Source organism: Delphinapterus leucas, chromosome 1, assembly GCF_059928025.1.
Source record: "Delphinapterus leucas isolate spDelLeu-1000000601 "Yukka" chromosome 1, BTC_Dleu_Yukka2, whole genome shotgun sequence".
NCBI classification, from domain to species: domain Eukaryota; kingdom Metazoa; phylum Chordata; class Mammalia; order Artiodactyla; family Monodontidae; genus Delphinapterus; species Delphinapterus leucas.
The window spans coordinates 52453749-52477823 of NC_143129.1; the positions used below are offsets into that span (position 1 = coordinate 52453749).

General features: G+C 43.5%; 1 protein-coding gene across 1 annotated transcript in view; it reads right to left on the bottom strand.

The window, feature by feature from the left end:
• Nucleotides 1-24075, bottom strand: part of TSEN15 (tRNA splicing endonuclease subunit 15) — a 149445-nt gene that overhangs the window by 40057 nt on the left and 85313 nt on the right. Inside the window, exon 7 of the mRNA XM_022593350.3 lies at nucleotides 11929-12143. The gene's annotated coding sequence lies outside the window, so the exon portion shown is untranslated. The remainder of the gene's footprint in view (nucleotides 1-11928; nucleotides 12144-24075) is intronic.

Genomic DNA, 24075 nt, shown 5'->3' on the forward strand with positions numbered 1-24075 from the left:
TGAACGCAGGTCAGCCTAATTTCAAAATCGATATCCTAATTAAACCCTATTCAATATTGCCTCCTGATTCAATCTTACTTTTTTAAGCGTACAGTTCAGTTATTTTTAGTATATTTGAGTTGTACAAACATCACCAAAATCAATTTGGTAATATTTTCATCACCAGATAGAAACCCTGTATCCTTTAGCCATCAACTCCTAAACCTACGGTTCTGCCAGCCTTAGGCAACCACTATCCTACTTTCCGTCTACAGATTTGCTTATACTGGATAATTCATATAAAGGGAATCATACAATATTGGCCTTCTGTGACTGGCTTTTTTCAGTTAACATAATTTTTTTAAAAAAATTAATTTAATTAAGTTATTTTTTATACAGTAGGTTAAGCATAATTTTTAAAGAAAGACTTTTTTGGAGCAGTTTTAGGTTCAGAGCAAAATTAAGAAGAAGGTATGAAAATTTTCCATATGCCTCCAAACCCCACCTATGCATAGCCTCCCCTGTTATCAACATCCTGCACCTGTGTGGTACACTTGTTATAGCTGATGACCCTACAATGACACATCACAGTTACCCAAAGTCCACAGTTACTTTAGGGTTCACTCTTGGTGTCGTACATTCTTTGGATTTGGACAAATGTATAATAATATATATCCATCGTTATAGTATCATAGAGTATTTTCACTGGCCTTAAAATCCTCTGTGCTCCACCTATTCATCCCTCCCTCTTGCCCCCAACTCCTGGCAACCATTGATTTTTTTTTTACTATCTTCATAATTTTGCTTCTTGAAATAATGATTAGAGAATTTATTCCAGAAAGATAAAGAAAAGAGAAAAACAAGCAATTCAAATAACAATTGACTAAACTCAGCTGCTCGATACAAAGTAAAGCTGGAAAAAAACAAAAACAAAAACAAATCCCTGCAATAAACAGAACACCGCTCCCCTCCTGGAGTAAAATGACATTGAAAACTAAGCCTCAAAAGTTAGCAACCCAAGTTCGATTAGCAAGTCAGGAGGCTCTGGAAAGAATAGCTTCAAGAAGAAAATAAATTTCCTCTAAAGTGTTGCAGATTCTAGATTATTATCTTAGTGAGAAAGTGAAGGCATATGACAATAATACATTATAAAAATTCAGCACCTTGCTTCTTCTACTTCTTCCCTCTTCCTCCCAGTTTAGGTATGTGCATTTCTTTTTCTACTGGCAAGGTTATATGCCATAGAATTTCTTCACTTTTTCTATGAGTCCAAACATACGTTAAAATGTAAGCTCTATGAAGGCAGGGATACTTTGTCTGTTTTCCTCATTGATCTATCCCTAGCACTTAGAATGGTGCTGGCCCAGAGTATGTAATCAATAAATATTTTTTTATTTGAATAGAATGAAATTTACCAAATAATGACTAATATTCATTTAATTAAAATAAGTCCTGGTTATTTTTAAACTTAATAAACAGCCAAAATGCAGAAGAATTAATTATATAAGAAAGTATAAATTCTATAAGTTTTGACAATGTAAAATTAACTATATGATGAACTGAAGCTGTGACATTGGGGGTAGCCATGAGGGGAGGAGGGGAACACAGGGCTATTAAATCTCTCGTCTTAGAGGGAAGTCAAGAGATACCGTCTGAAATTGATGGATCAAGAAATGGAGGGATGTACTGGGTAAAGCTATAGAAGTAGGTAACAGAATAATAAAAAATGAAATACACCTGGCAGTGGTTGTTGAAGTGTAAATAAGCAAAGATCTTCATCTTTCATGAGGGGACCCATCAGATGTACTTTGAAGTTGACACATCGAAGATAAAAGGCTAATAAATTATTATTGTGGGTGTTGGTCTCAGAAGGATTAAAGTTAGAGCAATTTTAAGCTGTTACCTCTGGGGAATGCCACGGAAAAAGACCTGTACTTTCTTTTTTTTTCAAATTACTCTCCATTACCAACTGAATTGTTATTGCCAGGTAGCCATACTTTAAAAGTGATATTTTTAAATTAAAAATAGTTTCTAGAAAAGAGAAGAATTTTTAGGGCAGAAAAAACATTGCAACAGTTTGCAATTACATACTGTCTACCATCAAGGACCGTCAAACATTTTGCAAACATTATCTGATGGTGAGTGTCAGAATCTACATTTGCCAGATGGAGAAATTCAGACAAAGATGGAAGTGACTTGCCCATTTTCAGTGCATCTGTGACCAAGCCAGTGATAAAACCCAGGCTTCCTGGATTCTGAGTCCAAAGACAGATTTGGATTGATTTCTTCTTAGAAAAACCACCACATATTGGTGTGACAATAGTTTAGGAAGAAATCCAAACGAATAGATGACATGCTCTGTGTTTAGAGCTTGGAAAATGCCTGTATTTTTCCATCCAATAATTTGGTGCCAGAATGCACATTGTCTGTCAAGACAAAGACCAGTGCTTCTCTGAAGCACCTGATGGGAATATATACATCATTTCAAGGAGTTGTGCCTACAAAAATAAAAAATGACAATCCCTATAACAACCACAATTCATTTTTAAGTCTCACCGTATATATAAAGATTTCTGCCATTTTATGGCCAATTAGGAAACTAAATATGGCTAATTAGCTTGATAAATAATTATGATTATTCTGCCATATGCCTCTAATATTAATTCAGACTACTAGCATCGGTGGAAAGGATAAAAAATCTTTTACTGATCTGGCATCATTTTACCTATTGATTTTACTCTTGATGTGAGTGTGTATATGTGTGTGTATGTGTGTGTGTGTGTGTGTGTGTATCTTTTGCCTGACTTCCCCATTTGATTAAAACTCTGGAGGGGAGTCATTAAATGATTATAGTGGATTCCTCTTGTTTTGTCAGTAAAGTTCCCTCCTCATTTATCCTACCCCCAAAACGACAAATACACACTTCTGAAAACAGGTCTATCACAGATGATACTGGCCCAAATAACCGAAGTGAGCATTGGACCAAAGCTGCTGCTTTGGAAGAACTTCCAGGAGAATTTGGAAGAGGAAATTGTGAGAGTCCAGACTCAGTCTGGCTGGTTTCTTGACACAAGGAGAGCTGTTTTAGGTGAGGAGCTGTTGGTGGCCATGTTTTTAGTGTGTGGACAGAGAAACAGTGAAAGGAAGAAGAAAGTGGATGTATGGAGAGGAGCAAAAGTGAGGCATGAATATAGTAACCATGAATTAATCTTTCTAAAAATTGTAGTAGAATATACATAATAGAAAACTTACCATTTTAACCCTTTTTGAGTGAACAATTCAGTGGTATTAATATTAAGTACATTCACATTGTTGTACAGCCATCACCACCATCCATCTCCAGAACTTTTTATCTTCCCAGACTGAAACTCTGTACCCATTAGACAATAATTCTCTGTTTCCCCATTCTCCTAGCCCCTGCTAACTACCATTCTGCTCTCTTTCTCTATGAATCTGACAATTCTGGGAATTAATCATTCTTACCAGGGTACTGTTGAAATTTGTGCCAGTTAGCAATTTATTGTCACTCACATCCGAATTCACCCTTCAATGCGTGCTCTGCAATGATAGATGGAATTCCTTTAAGCATTTCTCCTTTACAAAGAGCACTTGTTAAGCTTTCTCAGTAGAGGTCACTCAAGGAAGAACGCAGGAGGAAGGGGCCCTCCTGCTGTTTCTGGCAGCTACATTATCAGCTGGTGGTACTCTGACCCAGTTCTGGCACAGGCCCCAAAGTCATGGTCCCTTGGTGTCCTTGCAGCCTTGGCCTGCCCTAACAATCCCCTTCCTGTGGGCTTCCTGACATGGACACCATATGCTCCAGGCCTCCTATCTGCAGTGGCACTTGTACTCGCTCTGCACGCCCATGTGTCAGGCCACTGGATGTGGTTTTTCTACACCCCACTATGTCTCAGAGAGTTGCTTCCTGCTTGCCCAGTGACTGCAGACCAGCTCTGGACCGGGTGGATCAGCAGACCTCTCTGCTGCCCAGTGGTTGCAATCCCAGCCTCGGGAAGGGAGTCCTCTTTTGCTGTTGTCCCTCCTTGGGTATTCCCCCTCAGCTTTAGGGTACCACATAGAGTTCCCTTATATCTTATAATTGCTCTTTTATCAGAAAATTTAAAATATTTACATGAAATTTCTCCTATTTAAGTGAGCTTGAGGTTTCTGCCTCTTGATTGGACCGAGACTGACATACAGTGATTGTGGGCAGAGTGAAAGAGTAAACCAGGATGTTCCTACAGAAACTGAAATGGTTCCTACAGAAACTGAAATGTATGGTCGCCTCCTCTAGAGATGGGAGGGAAGGTCCTGACTGCATTTGAGGCTCTGGCTCTAGTTTATTTCTAGAGTACACTAGCTACCTGCCCCTGGGTTCGGAGATAAACCTGTCTCTAAAATAAACTCTAGGGGCTTCTCTGGTGGTGCAGTGGTTAAGAATCTGCCTGCCAATGCAGGGGACATGGGCTCGAGCCCTGGTCCAGGAAGATCCCACATGCCGCGGAGCAACTAAGCCCGTGTGCCACAACTACTGAGCCTGCGCTCTACAGCCCGCAAGCCACAACTACTGAGCCTGTGTGCCACAACTACTAAAGCCTGAGAGCCTAGAGCCCGTGCTCCGCAACAAGAGAAGCTGCCGCAATGAGAAGGCCGCGCACCACAACGAAGAGTAGCCCCCGCTCGGTGCAACTAGAGAAAGCCTGCGCACAGCAACGAAGACCCAATGCAGCCAAAAATAAATAAATAAATTTGTGAAAAATAAAATAAGCTCTATCTCTTGTCTTTAAGAGAGCTCAAGTGTGTTTCTGTTAGTTGAAACCAATAATAAATATGCAATTTCACATTCTCTCAAATGTGGTTCAGAAAAAAGGATGGAGGCATAAAGGACTATTCCAGAAGTGCAAAAAAAAAGGGAAGAGGAAGGAAGACTATGCTGAAGATAAACATGAGAGCAACTTCCAGTTTCTTTAAGACTCTCAGTTGGGTGTGCTGTTGATGTTGGGGATTCAGGTTCTAGGACTCACCACATTTACCACCAGTGGGGACTCACACAAATGGAGCTGAGTAGGGCACTGGCTCAGGGATTCTGAATGCAGGGCAGCGTGGCTGGGGCCGAGTGAGTCCTCCTGCTCCCATCACAGCCAGACCTTGGGATCTGCTCAGCCAGTGTATCTGAGAAAGGGGTTGGGTGTGCAGAGCCAACCCAGGTTCACTCAGCAGCCGGCGGTAAGGAGCAGAGCTGCCTCACTGCTCCAACCACAAGGTGGCAGAGTCGGAGCCTGCTCCCTGGGACAGAGAACGCGCAGGTGAAGGGAACGCACTGAACTGGTTTTGCTCAGCAGACAAAAGTCCCTGCCCATTAGGAAAGCGTGGCTTAGTACATGTCAGATTTTCACCCATGGGATTTGCCATTTTTGTCTGAGGCGGAGTAAGCAATGAGGAGCGGAGAGAGGTGGAACCTCCCGTTCCTGCACTTCTCCCCCCGTGAAGACAGCACTAAAATGTTGGTGTCAGTTGCCCCCTCCATGAGCCAAGATGGAACTTAGGGAAACTAGGAACACAAACACTCCTCCCTTCCAATAGTAACTTTCCTTACCTATCCAAATAGGGGTTTTTTAAAGACTGCACAGAGTATTCGACGCTATATACTGATCACATAGAATCATGATTATCTTTCAAAGTGCCTTTTTTTTTCAACAGAAAAAAATCATATGTCAATACTCAATACAGTGTGAAACCTGAGATGCTTTTGCTATGGAGTGAATCTAAGTGAATCCATCCACCCTCTTCCATCTGGAAGTACAAAGTTGGATGAGATATGGTCCCTGCCTTTTAGAAATTAGAGCACTTCCACCCATATTTTACCTCTCCTGGCTCTGCCATGGAGAAAGAAAATTAAACTGGGTTCCAACCAATCAAAATGGAGGGTGAAACAAGAGTGGATTCTACAACCAATCAGAGCAGATGCCGCAACCAACGTCAGAAATGCTGGCTGTAAACAACTGGTCAGGCTGTACAGCATAGTACATCCCAGTGGTTGCCAGCTCTGGATCTGTGAGAACCCGTGTCTAAGGTCAAGGGAAGGACTGTAGGAGAGCCCCTGGCTGCTCTGACTGAAGTCATATCTTCTGGTCTAACTTAATTGCATCTCAAGGTACTGAAAGAAACTGTCAGGCAGTTAAGGATTTTTGAAAAATATTTCCTTTGAAATGTACTCTTCCCATAACCTTAATCATCTCAGTACATTGCAACACAGTTTTTCTAGAGTAACTAACTGGCCAGTGCTTTGGAGTCATCTGTTTTTCTTCTTTCGTTCTATATCCTACATTTGCATTGTAGGCAAATCCTGGCCATTCCCCCTTCAAATTATGTCCATTACCTGACTACTTGTCAGCACTTCTATGACTACTTTCCTGGCCAAGCCGCCATCGTTTCTTGCCTGGTTCACTGCAGTAGCCTCCACACTGGTCTCCTTCCCTTCTTCAGTCTACTCTCAACCTGACAGCCAGAGTGATTCCATTAAAATACAAGTCAAGCTGTGTTACTCCTCTCCTGGCACCCCTCCAATGGCTTCTCACCTCAGAGTAAAAGCCAAGAGACTTACACTGGTCTGCAAGGCCCTATACCACCTCGATTCCCATTACCTCTCTGGCCTTATCTCCTACCAGCTCAATGTGGTAGATTCACGGCAAAAACCGGTCCTAATTTTCCACCCCTCACTATTTTCACATCCTTTGCAATGTGACTTCAAGGCTCTCCCCGTTAAGAAGTGAAGAAGTTTGTTCCCGACCCCTTGAAACTAAGCTGGTCTTATGAATTGCTCTGGCCAACAGAATGCGGCAGAAGTACCGTTGTTTCAGTTCTGAGCCCAGGGCTCAAGAGGTCTTGTGTACATGCCCGCTCTCTCTTTTCTTCCCTCTCCCCACCCTGTTTCTCTCTCTCTTTCTCTCCATCCCCTCTCTCCCTTTCCTCCTTTTATGGTCTCTCCCGCTCTTCTTTCTTTCCCTCCTCACCTTTCTCCCCACCCTTCCTACTAGGCATGAGAACAGAATATCATCTTACTGGAGGATGAGAGACACACAGGTATGTGGAGCAGAGCTAAGTCAACCCAATTGTCTTATCCAAGTCTCAACACATGTGAGAGAGCCCAAGATCAGAGCTATGCTGGCTTGCCATTGACTTCAGGGGCATGAATGAGCCCTGCTAAACTCAGCTCAGCTCAGCAGAACCACCCAGGTGATCTTCAGACTCATGAGTAAAACTAAGTGTTTATTATGATACAACACTGGGGTTCTGAGGTAGCTTGTTACTTAGCATTATTGTGGAATAGATAACTGATACATTTTCCAGTCATAGTAGCCTTCTGGAAAAGACTAGTCACATCTCTACCTCACAGCTTTTGTACTTGCTGTTCCCTCTGATTAGAATACTCTTCCTTGACCCACCCCACCCCCAAAATCTGCACATCTTAATCCCTAACCTCCCTCAGATCTTTACTCAAATATCACCTTCTAAACTTTTCTTTCTTAAAATCTAGTTTTGCTTTACTGACATGATTTCAACTGGGGTAACAAAGACAAATTCATCAACAATATCTTCCAAAAGAAATTTGATGTTCATATGTATCATAGCCTTTAAAATTTGAGTTTAGAATTTAGTTGTAGAATATAGGGGAGTATGAAACAGTGGACAGAGTATTGACTTTGGATTCATTTTACTTGAATTTGAATGCTAATTTCTCTACTTCCACAGTGCTGAGGAAGCCGAGTTAATTTCTTTCAGTCTAAGTTTCCTCATCTGCAGAACTGGAATAATGTTTTTATTGCAGCATTTTTGTAACAATTCAATGAGGTAAAGCAATGGCTTTCAAATTTTTAAAATTGTGATCCACATTAAAAAAAACCACCTCTTTAATCATCATTTGGAACACACACACTATGTCTATGTATACAAATATGAAAATTAAAAATTCATAGAATGATACTTATCTTTCCTATGAGAAATCATATATTTACATCAAAATGTTAATTTCAATTTACATTAAAAAATTTTACATGATCTGTCTTCTTGACCAATAGTGGGTAAAGCTTTTATTTTATTTTATTTCATTTCATTTTATTCTATCTTTTAATATTTTAATTTTATTAGAGAATAGTTGATTTATAATGTGTTAGTTTCAGGTTAGTTTCACAGCCAAGTGATTCAGCTATACATACACATATAGTCATTCTTTTTAAGATTCTTTTCTCATATAGGTTATCACAGAATATTTTTAAAAATTTAATTTAATTTAATTTTTAACATCTTTATTGGAGTATAATTGCTTTACAATGGTGTGTTAGTTTCTGCTTTATAACAAAGTGAATCAGCTATACATATACCTGTATCCCCAAATCTCCTCCATCTTGCGTCTCCCTCTCATCCTCCTTATTCCACCCCTCTAGGTGGCCACAAAGCACTGAGCTGATCTCCCTGTATCACAGAATATTGGGTAGAGTTCCCTGTGCTATACAGTAGGTCCCCATTGGTCATCTGTCTTATATATAGTAGTGTGTGTGTGTTCATCCCAAGCTCCTGATTTATCCCTCCCCCTGACATTTTCTCTTTGGTAACCGTAAGTTAGTTTTTGATATCTATAAGTCTGCTTCTGTTTTGTAAATAAGTTCATTTGTATCTTTTTTTAAAAATTAGATTCCACATCCACATATGAGTGATATCATATGATACTTGTCTTTCTCTGTCTGTTACTTCACTTAGTATGATAATCTCTAGGTCCATCCATGTTGCTCCAAATGGCATTATTTCATTCTTTTTTATGGCTGAGTAATATTCCATTGCATATATGTACCACAACTTCTTTATCCATTCCTTCGTCGATAGATACTTAGGTTGCTTCCATGTCTTGGCTATTGTAAATAGTGCTGCAATGAACATTGGGGTGCATGTATCCTTTCGAATTATGGTTTTCTCTGGATATATGCCCAGGAGTGAGATTGCTGGATCATATGGTAGTTCTATTTTAAGTTTTTTAAGGAACCTCCATACTGTTCTCCATAGTGGTTGTACCAATTTACATTCCCACCAACAGTGTAGGATATCACCTTCTAAACTTATGGTTACCAAAGGGGAAAGGATAAATTAGGAGGTTGGTATTAACATTTACACACTACTATATATAAAATAGATAATCATCAAGGACCTATTGTATAGCACAAGGAACTATATTCAAAATTTTGTAATAACCTATAAGGGAAAAGAATCTGAAAAGAATATCTATATCTATATGTATATCTACATGTACAACTGAATTACTGTACTGTACACCTGAAACTAACACAACATTGTAGATCAAGCTATACTTCGATTAAAAAAAAAGTTTAATCAAGATAGGAAAAAAAATATCATCTTCTTAGTGAGATCTTGTCTGGCCATATATAATACAATCTTATTCTAACACTTCCTATTTCCCTCTTTTAATTTTAACTTTCTCCTTAGCATTTTTTGCTAACAAATATATTTTATATGTTCCTTATCTTTCTTGCTTTGATCTAAATCCCTTGCAAGCTCCTTGGGAACGGGGATTTTTGCCTGTTTTATTCATTACTATATCGCCATGCTTAGAACAGTGCCTGGCACATAAAAAAAACACAATACATATTTATCAAATAAGTAAGTGAATGAATGTGAATTCTTCAAAATGGTAGGGTGGACTGAAAACGTTTTCTTAATTTTTAAAACTGGCAAAGTTAAGGCTCCCCAAATTAGATTAGTTTTATCTAACTTCTCTCCTTGTCCACATCATGATCTCTGTCACAGCCACCCTGAACTCCTGTCTGGATAGTTGCAATTGCTTCCCAGCTAGTATTTTCACATCTGTCTTTCTCCCTACGATCCCTTCCCTCCATCCCAGCTGGGGTGCTCTCTTAAAAGGGAAAGCCTGACTGAGACTGAAATCCTTAGCAAAGCCTAAGAGGACCTGCAAGATCTAGCTCTGCTCCCTCCCCACCTTCGACTCACACACACTCTTCTCCTCATTCTCCTTGCTACTTCACTAGTCTTGCCGTTTCTTAAACTGGCCATGACCTCTTCTGCCTCAGGGACTTTACACGAGCTGTTCCCTGTGATGAAGAGCATCTTTATCATCCCTTGGCCGAGTTACCTCCTATTCATCCTCCTGGTCTCCTGGCAAGGATCGTCTCCTCAAGAAAAGCCTTCCCTGAACCTCCAGGCTCAAGTTTCTCTGATACTTCATGTTATTCTTTAAGGCACACCATACAGTTTATACTCCTATGTTCGTGCAATTACTTGTTTAATATCTGCCTTTCCCAACATGCTGCAAGCTCAGTGAGGACCTAAAAACTCTTCAACAGATCATTTGGCTACGTTTGGTCTATGGTGCAGAGAAGGCCTTGGTGGGTGAGAAACTTGTAGTGTCAAACAGGAAGCCTCTGAAGAAAAGGGCCTTCACATAATAAGTCAAGTCTTCCAGGAAAGACCAGTTCTGATGATATTTGTGTGCCTTTCTAAAGCCACAGAGGTCGATAAGCCACTCCTCCCCGTGACCATCACCAGCCCATTAGCAGAAGACAGAGCGAATACTTCCCGTCTAAGGGGGGTGCGTTGAAGAAAAGCACCTCTTGCCATTCTTGCAATGTCATGATTTATGCAGTGAGGTACTGCTGCAGATGACAGCAATTAGGAACAGAACCTGACACAGCGAGAACAATAGCAGTAGTGCTGATTAACTCTAGGTGGGATATTAGTCTTCTATTGCTGTGAACGAATTACCACAAACTAAGTGGATTAAAACAACACAAACTTATTATCTTACGTTTTCCATGGATCAGAAGTCTGAGCACAGCTTTGCTGGATCCCTGCTCAGGGGATCACAAGGCTGCAGTTAGGGCACCGGCCAGGCTGAGTTCTCATCTGAGGTGTGGGGTCCCCTTCCAAGCTCAGTCGGGTTGTTGGCAGAATTCAGTTTCTCATGACCTCGTAGGAATACGTTCCCCGTTTCCTTGCTAGCTGTCATCTGGGGATCACACTCAGCTCCCAGAAGCCATTGGTATTCCTTGCCATGTGGTCCCCATGCTATTCACAGCATGGATGTTTACTTTCTTCCAGGCCAGCAGGAGCCCACTTCTAGGATTTCTCACCTGTGACCAGCGGAGAAAGCTCTGTGCTTTTAACCTGACTAGGTCAGGTCCACCCCATGACCTCCCTTTTGCCATATTACGTACCACAGCCATGGGAGTGGTCGCTCGTCATATTCACAGGCTTCGCTTTGCCCAAGGATGTTAAACAGGGCATCACACCAGGGCATCCTGCCTACCACCAGCAGCCGGGAAAGCTGATGTTAATAACCATGAACCCTTGAGTGCGTATTCCTCGCCTGCACTGTGCTAGGTGCTTTTCAGCATTTAATCTTTAAAATAATCTATGAGGAAAATTCCATTGCTTTCCCTGTTTTACCTGGTTTACAGGTGACTGTCCAGTTTTATACAATCACTAGGAAGCGTAACTAGATTTTAAGCTCCAGTCTTTCTGATTCTAGAATCCATTCTTATACACCTTACCTCAAGACAGCTGTTTCTCCTGTAACCAGGGGAATGATGATTATTACTGTTTTATGGATGTAAACACTGGTTTGGGGAGATCAAGTAACACACTCAAGGCCACCTAGTTGGTAAGTGATAGAGCAGCCATCAATCTAATCTCCTCTTTCTCAGCCCCATGCTGTTGGCATCCCATGTAATAGGGGGACATTCAAATCGCTTGTCAGCTAGAAGGAACTCAGTAATGAACCCTCCCCCAGAGACCAGAAGAACCAGCACGCCTTCAGGCTCCAACACTTGATTGAATGACATGACACACGTTCTCAGTGCTATTTCTTTTAACCTGCAGCGAGTGAAAGCAGAGGTGTTTTATTCCCAAGCTGAGGAAACTTACCTGAGCTAAGGGCACCTGGAATCATTCCCTCAGAAGTTTCCTGATACGTAGCACCAGAAGTCGCTCCTCCCAAGATGGTAAAAAGTTAGTGATCATTAACTTCTCTCTTCTGTGCATTTACACGTTTGAATGAAAAGTGTCCGGGGGCTGAAACAATTATTCAGGAGTGAGGATGTATTTCCCTGGGACTAACATCATCTTGTTTTCATTGCTTCCTGCAGGGAGACAACACAGCTTTGGCCCCAACCTGCTAACGAATACAATTATCCTTTGTAAATGTGATGCCTCCCCCCCCACATACACTTTGTGCTTTGGCAACCAGAGGTCAACCTCCACCTGAGAGTGCTGTCCACTTTGTTTCTCTTGATAGCTCTCAATGCCAATAGTCAGCTTGGTGCAGAAACAGCTATTCAAAGGACATACCTGCCTCCAGCACCTCAACTGTAACCCCCTGTCCTGCTACTGTGCTTCAGGTAAGAAGCAGAAAATAAAGTTGTCAGAAAAGTTTCATTTCATCTGAGTGCCCTGCCAGGTGAAGGTCTGGATTATAACTGCATTCCTCTGTCAGCAGCCACTCCTCCTGGTGGGCAGCTCTCCTCCCAGGGCTGCAGCTTGCCCAGCACCAGGAGTACCACTTTCTTCTCCTGCCCCTTCAGGACCAGGGCTGGTAACAGCTGCCCACCTGGCACTCATCACCCACCCCTTGATGGCCCACACCTTAGTATATAGCTCCATCCTAAAAATGTTCTTAATTAACCTTTAATTAATTGGAGTGTGGCATCCATATCCTACCAAGAACTCTGGCTGATAATCACTTTAAACTCTTAATGGAATTATTGACGTATGCAGTGAGTATAAACTGGTGATAAAAAGCATTAGGCATATGGCTGATGGGGCACTGGACATTTGTATATTGCCAAGATAACATCACATCGTTTACTTGCTAGTCACATGGGGAAAACATCATGCTACAATGGAAGGATGAGACTACCATTTGCCTTAATTGATGGTTCAATGCTAGGATCCTCAATGGTGAGTCAACCAGAACATATGTATCTTATGATGAAATGCAACATAAAGTCCACATCTATGACATAATCTAGCCAACAAGATTTAAATTGAATCATCATGCCTTTGCTTTTTCCTTCCAGTTTATAAAAAATAAGTGGGTTAGAGAAACAAGCTAAATGATATTGCAAAGAAGCACCTAGTCAAATCCAGAAGATGGGATGTTCTGTAGATAACTGGCCAAATCCGTTTAACAAGCATGCTATCATGTCTATACTTGATCTTTTTTAAAAAAGGACTTAAAATTGGATATGTGATGTACATGCTCTAATTGGTTCCTCATTGAACAAACTAGCTAGAAAGGACATTTGGGGGATGATTTAGATAATCAAATATGGACTGGTTATTATTAAGATGCATTGACATGGAAAGTTTCAGATCATTAACTGGGAGTAAATGCAACTGTCCAGGGAAGGGACTGTGAAGAATAAAAAAGGGCTGAGGACATAGCCTTCAGAAACATCAAGATTTCAGAGAGAACACTGGAGGTGGAGAGCTGGTCGGGGACTGACGAGGAGCCAGGAGACAACAGAAGAAGCAGGAAGGCCAGGGGAGGAGGGTGTTTCCAGAAGGAGGGAAAATTCAGGTGTATCATACGCTACAGACAGGCGAGCGGGAGGATGAAAAGGAGGCCACTGATATTACAGTAGGAAGTCCTCGGAGACTTCTGCACGTGGAAAGGCAAGGAACAGAGATGGCTCTTGTAAGAATGGTATTAGAAGGAAGGAAGAACACAGGACAGTAACTGGAGGGAAGCAACGGTGCCCATCTTTGCACGAGGAGGTGGAAGAGGAGGAGTTGCATTCAGGTTGTATCCTGGGTAAATGAAACTCCTCGAAACTACTCCTGTACCCAGAATACAGTGTGGGTGGCGCCCCCTGGAGGACGCAAAGGGAAAGGCTTATGAAGCAGGCAGAGTACATAGAGTTGTTTGGAAATGAAGAGTTAAGCAATTTGTAGACTAATTGGAAAAGGTCAGTAGGGATGCAGAGATTGAAAATCTAAGAGGAGAAGGAAGGATCGCTTATGGCACAGGATGCAGAAGTTCACAGGGCAGGGAATAGCGTGTCGAGCAGCAGACAAGGCCGATGAGCCTTGTGGAGGATCTCTGAATCAGCAGGAAGAGAGCCAGGACCCAAACCATGGAATTCTCACCTTCTGTGGAAGTCACCAAGCTGGTGACAATGAGCAACCATAGGCATACTTTGAGAGCAGGTTTTCCAAGTGGCAGTGTTTTGGAGTTCTGCAAAGCCACATCAGCGGTCACTAGATTGTGTGGGCCTCACACTTACTGGGGCAGGGGATTGTCAATGTGATGGGACTTGAGGGGTGGATCCATCACCCCAGGAAAATCTCCCCAAAGCTTTTCATAATGACACTGTGATGGAATGAATAAACAATAAAAGGTTTTGAGTCAGCAGACGAGTTTTTGGCCCTTCTCTTCTGTCACGTACACTTTTTGAACTTCAGCTTGACTTGCTTCAATGAACTTTTACTCAATACAGGGCACAAAGGACACTGTTCTTAGTACAGCCTGTGACATTCTATTCAATCAAGAATCTGTTTGGAGGGGCTGGAATATTTTCGGCCTGCAACGAGAAATATAAAACGGCTCTCTATGTGCCTGGAACAGAGAACTGCCTCACTAAAAAGTTAAGACTGATAGAAGAGGAACTAAGGTGCACTGTTTACTATGACCATTTCTTTTCTCTTTCTGTACTCTCTTCCCATCACTCCATCACTGAACCAGAAAGGGCTGATGTCTTCTGGCCTCTACTGCCCCACGGAGTCCTGCTTTGTGGCTACTGACCACACAGCAAACTATCCCCTGGTCAGCAGGTCTCAGACGTGCATGCAACGCTCCTAACCAGGGCTCTGAGGAGACCACAGTTGTCTTCCAGGGGATTCAGCAGCTGCTCAAGGTCCAGCAGCTCTGAGGCCATTAGTCAAAGGTTGCTATTCCCAACTGCTCTGCTCGCTATGTCAGATGGATCTGGGACAAGCTCTTGGTCAAAGGGTTTTCTCCCTGGTGCCTCTTCGTAGATGCTCATCTTCCCAATTTATCCTCCAAACAATATCTTCCCTCACAGCTTTAGAAACTCTGGGGCTTTGCACAAATGTGTACAAAGTGTGGAGACTCCAGCCAAGAGATGAGAGTGGGAAGGAAAACTGCAAAGGGAGGGAGAGCTGAAAGGTGCCGGGTCATTAATTCCAGCTCAGTGGGGATGGGGAAGGAAACAGTAACTCAGAACGGAGCTCCAGAGCTAAACCAAACAGAAAGGTTTTAATGAGAAAGTCCTTGAGGGGAAATGACTCAGTGGTTTGGAAAGAGTGGGTTCCGGCAGGGCTGGAGGTACCACTTGGAGCTTCATCCTTGGGGAGGGAGGGTAGCCAGTCTGGAGGAGGCCCACCAGGGAAGGGCAGGACTTTCTTTTTGGTGCCAAGACAGAGCAACCTCATCCTCCACTGGGGTTCCCCCCACCACACACATTTCCCTGGAATGGGGGTTGGGAAGGGGATCCTCAGGCAGGAGCAGCTGTTCCATCTGCTACAGGATTGAGAAAAGCATCTTAACTCTTAGTATGGAGGGGGAGGCCGAGACTGCGTGGTCAAGAATCTGTTTGGAGAAGGGGCTGGGGTATTCTGGTGCTGCACCTGCAATGAGGGATACACAACAGTTCTTCCAGTGCCTGGAACAGAGAACTTAAAAATACAAAATGCTGCTAAAAGGAAAACTAAGCCACGATGATTACCACGATGATGATACTGACATGGTGCAGAGCTTGGGGAGGGGATGCATTTTCTGATCCAAAAATCGGGGCATGGCATCTAACAAAAACATTTTTTCTCTGGTTTCTGAATTTGCATACAGGAGATGCCTTAAAATGGTATAAAGTGAAATCATACTTAGTCATAAATGCAACAAAATGAACTTATCAGAAAAGATGGCTTTGCATGAAATTGGAAGTATGCTGGAGACTCTGGCAGGAACCCAAACTGTGTTTGAACTGAAGTGTACCTGAGAAGAGCTGGCGGATGAAACTTTACAAATCCTGACTTTATTATAATTTCTGCATGAATCAGCGACGGGTCGGGAGAGAGGGAGATCAGGCTCCCTTCTGCGAGTGTGGGTGTCAGGGGAGAAGCCAAAGTCCCTCCAGCGTATTCAAGTGAAAAGCGCTTGGGCTCTGGGGCCCGGGACCTAGAATTGAGTCCTGACTCTCTGACATCCTAGCTGTGTCTCTGGTGAATCTGGGGTCCCTGATCTGCTGAGTGAGGACAGAGCTGAGCCTGCCAGGTGGCTGTGAGAATTCCAACTAATGTCCATTGGGTCCCTGGTCCAATGTCTGGCGTGGATGGTTACGCATGATGTCAATTCCTTCCCCCTCTCCAACCCATCTCATTGAGGTAGGGAAAGATGCGCCAGCTTTGGAAAGGTGCCCAGTCACTGAAAACACCCTGCAATTTATCAGACATTTGGGGACTCCTCCAGAAGCACAAGGAGGCCCTGCCCATCCCCCGCCCCCCCCCCGCCCCCAGGCAAGTGGGTGAGGAGAGAACACGCTCAGGTCAAGCTGCCTGCTGCTCAGTGGGTGCCCACCGCAAACCCACCATAAACCCGCCGCAAACCAGTAACGGGCCAGGCTTCTACTGGCTGGAAAACTGCATGGAGAGGAAGCTGTAAACAGTCTGGGGGGAAAGAAAGTTTCCTGTTGAAATACAGGCAGCAAGGGCCTGGTGATTTGGGGTGAGCAGAAGAACAAGGGCAGCAAAGAGGGGAAAATGTAAACACAGATGAACCGTGAGCCCCGGGTGCATTTTATCTGACCCGAGGAGCAGCCGGGGCAGAAAGAATGTGGGAACCTCAATTATGCTGTAGATGATCACGAGGAACTTCCCAGCCTTAGCTGATCCCGCTGACGGCTCCTTCAGAGACTTAAAAGGGCATTTTAAAAGCCATTCTCCAAGGCCCTCCTGCAAGGGGAATGGGGAAGATTTGTCATTTCCACCCAGCTTGCAATGCTGTCACTTCTGTGCACCCTGGCTTTTTCTAAAAAGGTCTCTGCCTTTTAAATTTCATCATTTACACCACTTGCTTCAATGACTCTAAACCTGGCATGCTGCTCCATGGTTTTGCTGCTCTCTGAGTCACATGCTTTTGCGTACATTACGTAGTAGGGCTTGGAGTCCAACCTTAGAAGGAAGTTGCCAAAGCTTCCCATTCCTTTACCAAGGCTGCTGGTGGTGCCTTTCTGGAGTCGTCAGAAACACACTCTCTTCCTCAAGGTCTTTTTTCTAATTCTAAGTTAACCTTGAAGAAAGATCCCAGGCTGGGCCATGACTACCTAAGAGCTCAAGCCAATTCTGATTAATAAATATTTAAGCACCTACTATGTGCCAGGCATGATGGGGATTCTCAGGTAAGGATGCTTAGTTTCTACTCTGCAGGGCCTTGCTGCCTGTAAAGGAGAAACATACAGGGTCTATGTCGGGTCTATAGTGGAGTCCAGCTCCTGTGGGCCGTGAGTAGAGGCGACTGGCACAATAGAAACAGTTCATTGTTATTGTATTCATTCAAAAGATATTTGCTGAGTACTGATTATGTACCACACTTTTTAATACCTTGGGGATACGGTGAAGAATAAGAGTGTGGGATCTGAGGTCAGGCAGAACTGAATCAAAGCCCTACTTCCAATGCAACCCAAGTCTCAAACTCACTGAGCTCCAGATTTTTCATTTTTAAACTGGGACCATAACAAGAATAATAATATCTACTTTGCAGAGTTCTTGTGAAGTCTCGAGTGGTTATGATACATGCTTAATGTGGCTGATTGGTTGTTCTAGAATAGATGAATAAATAAGGATGATGATTGGATATGCAAACAGGGGAGGTAAAGAAAATTAATTTTACTTCTTGGGCATGACCGAATGCACGGGTATGGCAGAAGGAGAAATAATAGCACATACAGAGACGCAGCATTCCAGACGAGGCTATGCCTAAAATAGTGTTGTTCCTCAAGGGGCCACAAATTTTCTAAGAGAATGTTTTACTTTTTTATTTTAAAACTAAAACTTGACGATTATTTCATGTACATAAATGCATATGTATACATACATATATATCATGTATATATAATAAATATGATATATATTCTTATAAGCACATATATTCTAAATAATCTGAATATCCGACGTATAATCCACAGTCAGTGCATGACTGCAGCCTCCAGTTTGTGTCTGGGATCACATTAATGCCAAGTAAAGCCACTTTATTTATTTTCCTCTAATGAGGAATAGAGAGAGGTGGGCTTAACATATAAATGTGTTTGCATCTGCTGGAAGTTAAAAAACAGCAGGGTGCATTTTATACAAAAGTAGGCTTAGAGGTGGTAGGAAGAGAGAAAAGCTGAGTGCAAGAGAGGATGCCTGCACTTGGTCCAGGATAATACAGATGGGCTGACTGGGAAAGAGCTGGGCTTGGACAGTTAGGACCACACTGTGCTGGGAATACAGACTTGGTTTTAGGAAAACAATATGATGTCACATTTCATTAATGTTATTAATGCTCATTTTACTGGTTTTGTGACTTTTTTGGTGTTTAGATCATAAATTTGTTTTAGTCTTATATGAGCACTAAGGTAACATGGGTTAATACTACCTAGTTTTTTGATGTACAGATTTAAATAATATATTAATAGGGCTTCCCTGGTGGCGCAGTGGTTGAGAGTCCGCCTGCTGATGCAGGGGACACGGATTCGTGCCCCGGTCCGGGAAGATCCCACATGCCGCGGAGCGGCTGGGCCCGTGAGCCATGGCCGCTGAGCCTGTGCGTCCGGAACCTGTGCTCCGCAACGGGAGAGGCCACAACAGTGAGAGGCCCGCGTACCGCAAAAATAAAAATAAAAAAAATATATATATTAATAAACCTAATTTAAGTCTAACCCAAGGGTCCACTAGATCTCTGAAGGGCAGGGCATTGTCCTAGGTTAAGGAGCAGCTGGGACACTCCATCCCGGTGTAGGCGGAGGAGGGGCTGACCGGAAGTGCCACTTTCTGGGTGAGGGCCTGCGTCCACAGCTTCCTGGGAACTATGAGCAGGTTCCCGGGAAAGGTGAGGTCATCACAGAAGGGCCTGGAAGGGTGCAAAGGAGCATGTGCTACGGAGAACAGATCCTCTTTCCCCAACTTTCTCCTGGCTTAACCTCCGGACTTACAGAAACCTCACCGGTTGCTTCTCTCAACTTCCTTCACTTACTGCTGCAGATCTGCCACGTTTCAGCTCCTGTGCTGGGCGCAGGGATACAGTGTGCATGAGATGAACACAGCCCCCTACCCCCACGGAGCTTACAGTGAGAGGGACCATTGAATTCATACTTATTCTCCACTCTCACTACTTGTCCTTTCCCATAAACTTAGTCTTTAGAATCCTACACATAATTCCAGCCCCACTTCTACAAAGAAATAATCAAGCTTCGTTTGATTTATTCAACTACATATCCGGAAAGGGGCAGGTACCAGGGGCGATAGCGGCATTTTCTCCTGTTTTTTTCTTGGCGCTGTCTGAGTCTAGCCCAAGAACCTGCAAAAAAGCGAGGACTACGTTTTATAGAGAGCTAGAAGAGGCAACAAGGAAATGGCATGATTGGCTAGGAGGTCCGGTATTAAGGCTAGCAGGTCTTGTTTTCCAGGGTGAGGGGAGCCAGCTAAAGCTGAGTTGGAGGATTGTGACTGGTGTATGTTAGGTTTCCTTGACAGTGAGGCATTTCTTGTAAGTGGGAACTGACTTTCGTTTAGATCTGTGATGTAGACCCCCGCCGCTGGGGCAGCCTCCATTTTGTGGGTCCCGATATTTGAATTAATTTTTTATTACATCTTAGGTTGGGCTCTATGGAAGTACTGCCAGAGGTAGGGGTTTGGGAACACGTGATTTATTCAGGAAAAACTTGTAAGGGAAGAAGGGAAGCAGAAAAGTGAAGGGAAAAGAGTAAAGCGAGGAAGAAGTTGATTTGATCCCCAGAGGACTCTGAAGCATCACAGAAATGTCCCCACCATGAGGCAAGAGGGCCAGACTTTTGTGGTTTGGAGGGTGTGTGTGTGTGTGTGTGTGTGTGTGTGTGTATGTGTGTGTGTGCACGCGCGCCCGTTGAGCGAGGGGGTGGTCGGTGGCATAACCTCAAAGCTGAGGCAGCCCCCATCAGCTGTAAGGGTAATTTCTAGAGAAAGGGGGAGCTGGGAGCTGTTAGTTCACCACCTCTGTGGATGGGTGCACCAGCCCAGTAAAGGGGAACCGAGTGAGGCACCAAATGAATCTGCCTCATGTAGCTTCAAATGCAGGGTTCACCTTCACAAGTTAGCATGACCATTATATGAGGTGATCATGAAAAGCACCTGCTGCAGTAACTGTCCCTTCCTCTCCTTTCTGGCATTAGAGGCAGAGGTTCTTGACAGACAAGCCTAATCAGAAAAATCTACCTGATTCATACTCGAGGTAAGCAAGAAGGTTAAACCCATCACTGAAACCTTATTCCTCTGCCCCACCTGCGCCAACCACGTGGAGGAATCCAACCTCACCTTGTCTTGTGCTCACCCAGTGCTTTGGCTGTTGCAACAGCCCCTAAAGAAATAGTTTCTTTCCTGTCTAGAATCAGCCCTCTGGATACCTCTACCGCAGGGCTTCCCAAACTCTATTGCATTAAACTCTAGTTTAATGGGGTTGGGGAATGAAGGTTGTGGTAGGGAATGACTCTCCCAAAGATGTCCACACTCTAATCCATGGAACATGTGACTGTGTTGCCTTACATGGTAAGTGGAACTTTGCCGATGTGACTAAGGGCATGGATCTTCAGGTGGAAAGAACACCCTGGATTATCCAGGTGGGCCCAGTCTAATCACATGAGTTCTTAAAAGTTGAAAATCCTCCCTGGCTGTGGTCAGAGAGAGATGAGACAGAAGAAGATGGAGGAGAGATTCAAGGTGTGAGAGTTATTTGACCTGCCATTGCTGGCTTTGAAGATAGAGGACGGAGCCATGAGCTAAGGAATTTGGGAAGCCTTTAGAAGCTGGGAATGGCCCTCAGCCAGCAAGAAAATGGAGACCTTGGTCCTATAACCACAAGGAATTCAATTCTGCCAAGAACCAGAATGACCAAGGAAATGGACCTTCCCCTTGAGCCTCAAGAAAAGGATATAGCCCTGCTGACACTGTCATTTTAGCCTGTAGAGACCCACATCAGACTTCTGATCTACAGACTGTAAGATAATACATTCGTGTTTTTTGAGCTGTTAAGTTTGTGGTGATCTGTTACAGCAGCAACAGAAAACTAATACGAGGGTCTTGATCAAATAAATTTGGGAAATGATGTTACAGATTATAGGACATGTTAATCATTTTGTTATGAGAGAGTCATAGTAAAAACAAAGTGAGTAAAAAAAACATTAATTGAATCAAATAGCAGATAACTTGTTCACTACAAAGAGAGAGGCCGACATTACCCTGATACACAGTTCTGTGTTCCCACAGCATCATGTGTGCAAATAGAGGGCTGCTGCACAGCCACAGCATCAGCATCATGCTCCGTTGTCATAGTTACCCTCTGAAAAGGAAGATGCCCTGACAAAGACCAGATTGACTGTGGTAAGTGGTGGGAAGTTACCCTGAGGGCGGCCAGATGCTTCTACATTCATGTCAGAGATGTTTTCTGAAAGTCGTTTTCAGTCAGCTCTGCCCCAAATGGAAACATGGTCATTTATGTTTAGAAAACAGGAAGCCTATATTCATGATGGATACTTTCTAATGAGGAGGATTTGTTCTACCATCCTAACACCGAGGGAACCAAACACCAGCAAAAGCAATGTTTTGTGATAGATTTTGCCCCAACTACTGGTAACTTCTTATACCTCATTTCCTACCCTTCTCCAACTTAATCCCTAAATGCTAGTCACAGGGCTTCCTGTTATACCTTGAATACTCAAGTTTATCCTTCTGTAGGGACTTTGCCCTTGCTCTTCCCCAGGCTGGAATGCCTTTCCTCCAGATGTTTGCATGCTTCACTCCGTCCATTTAAGTCTCTGCTCAAATGTCCCCACCTCAGAGAGGTCATCCCTAAGCTCTTTACCTAAAATAGACACCCTGCCCCAATATTATTAGTCTTCTTACCCAACTTTATAGTTCCTCGTGGCACTTCCGTATTTATTTGAGCAGTTGTTCATCGCATCCCCACCAGACTCTAAATTACATGAAAGCTGCTGGAGCCTTGTCTCTTGATCACTGCTGTATCCCCAGTTTCTGGCACCTCATAAGTACCCAGTAAACACTTGTTGAATGTAAGAAGGAATTGCTTGGAGTCTTGATTCTCCACTGCCCTTCCAGCCCTCTGGCACTTAATACTGGCTATAGTACCTCGTCCAATTTCTCCCAAAACCAAGTTGTTCCCTAGTCCATTGTCATTGGTATGGATGATTGTATCTTTCAAAGATGGCCACCACAATATATATCCCATCTCACATGCTCCTCTTACAAATTGATGTTGATTCTCCTTCCTTTGAGGAATGTGTCTATATTCTCTCCTCTTGAATCTGGCCTGGCCTGCGACCACAATGGGAGTATGCTATGACACTACGTGACTTCTCAGGCTAGGTCATAAAAGGTGGTATAGTGTTTGCCTCATTCTCTCGGGTCTCTCCCTCTGGGAACACAGCTCTCTTCCTATGGGGACAGTCAGGCCCATGGAGAGATGATGTACAGCTGTCCTGACGCACAGCCGAGCTGAGGTCCCAGTTCACAGCCAGCACCAACTTCCAGATACATGAAGAAGCCTTTGAAATGACTCATTTCAGCCCCAACCATTGTCCAGCTGCAACTGAAGGAGAGACCCCAGTGAGAACCACCTAGCCAGACAGCCACCCACCAACATCCATGGGAGGTAATAATAAAAAGATTGTTCTTGTTTTAAGCCACTAAGTTTAAGGGTGGCTTGGTATATAGGAATAAACAACTGAAACGGATGGGATATGGAGCTGTCTGTTAAAAGCTCTGATTTCTAATCTCTATTCTGTACCACTCACTCTACTTCCCAAGGACTCAGTTTCCAACCTACAACACCAGAGCATGCATGTAACCACCTCTTCTAACTTTCATCCTAGGGTGATTGGTCATCCTCAGGAATTGTGCTTAGAAAAAAGTACACATATATTTTGATATTTTCCTATTATAGCACTTCAGAATTTGCCTGGATTCAGCCACTCTGAAGATAAATAAGTCACCCAGGACAGCTGGGTTAATGAACTGCACTCCACTGTCAGTCTTCTCAGCTCCGGTCCCACGCCAGTCCCTGGTAGCATTTCCTTTTCCAGCAGCCCTTGTCATCTACAAGGACGAATTCCATACATCTCTATGCACCTCTACAGCTGGGGCAGGCTCTCATAAGGCTGTTCAACTGCTTCCTCCAAGCAGTTCTTACTCAAGGCTGAGGGCAAAACCAAGAGCCCCGCACCTCACTGGGCTGTTTCTGGGCCCGGTCTGGGAGGGGTTTTTAGGGAAGTCAACACAGTCACAGTGGGGCTTGATAACAAACCTAGGGTCAGAACCTCTCAAATACAGTTAAGCATTGAGTCTGGAAAATAAGCTGCAGGTGGAAATAATATGCAAAAAATACAGTGTCTATTGCAGAGAGACTGATTGGGTAGGGGATTTAGAACTGGTCAGTATGATAACAATAGTTAAGATCATGGTCTGGCTTCAGAGAGCCCGAGCTCAGATTCTAACTCTGCAAGTCCCTAAGCCTCTCCAAGCCTCAGTTTCCTTGGCTGTAAGGTGGAACTAAGACTAGAACCTCCCTCATAAGGATGTCATATGGACGAGTTGAACTGATGCTTGTACAAGCCAACACTGAAAACTGAAGCCCTCAGTGAACGGGAGCCCTTGTCTTTCCCTGAGATGGATCACAAAGGCTGCACAGGGTTGGTTAAGGCTGGAAGAGTTTGCCCAGTGATTTATGGAGCTGGAATGGGGAGCTCTGAAATGGGAAAGGCCAGCATGTTGCCTCAGGGATACTGTATAAAAGCCTTGGGCTTTTTACGT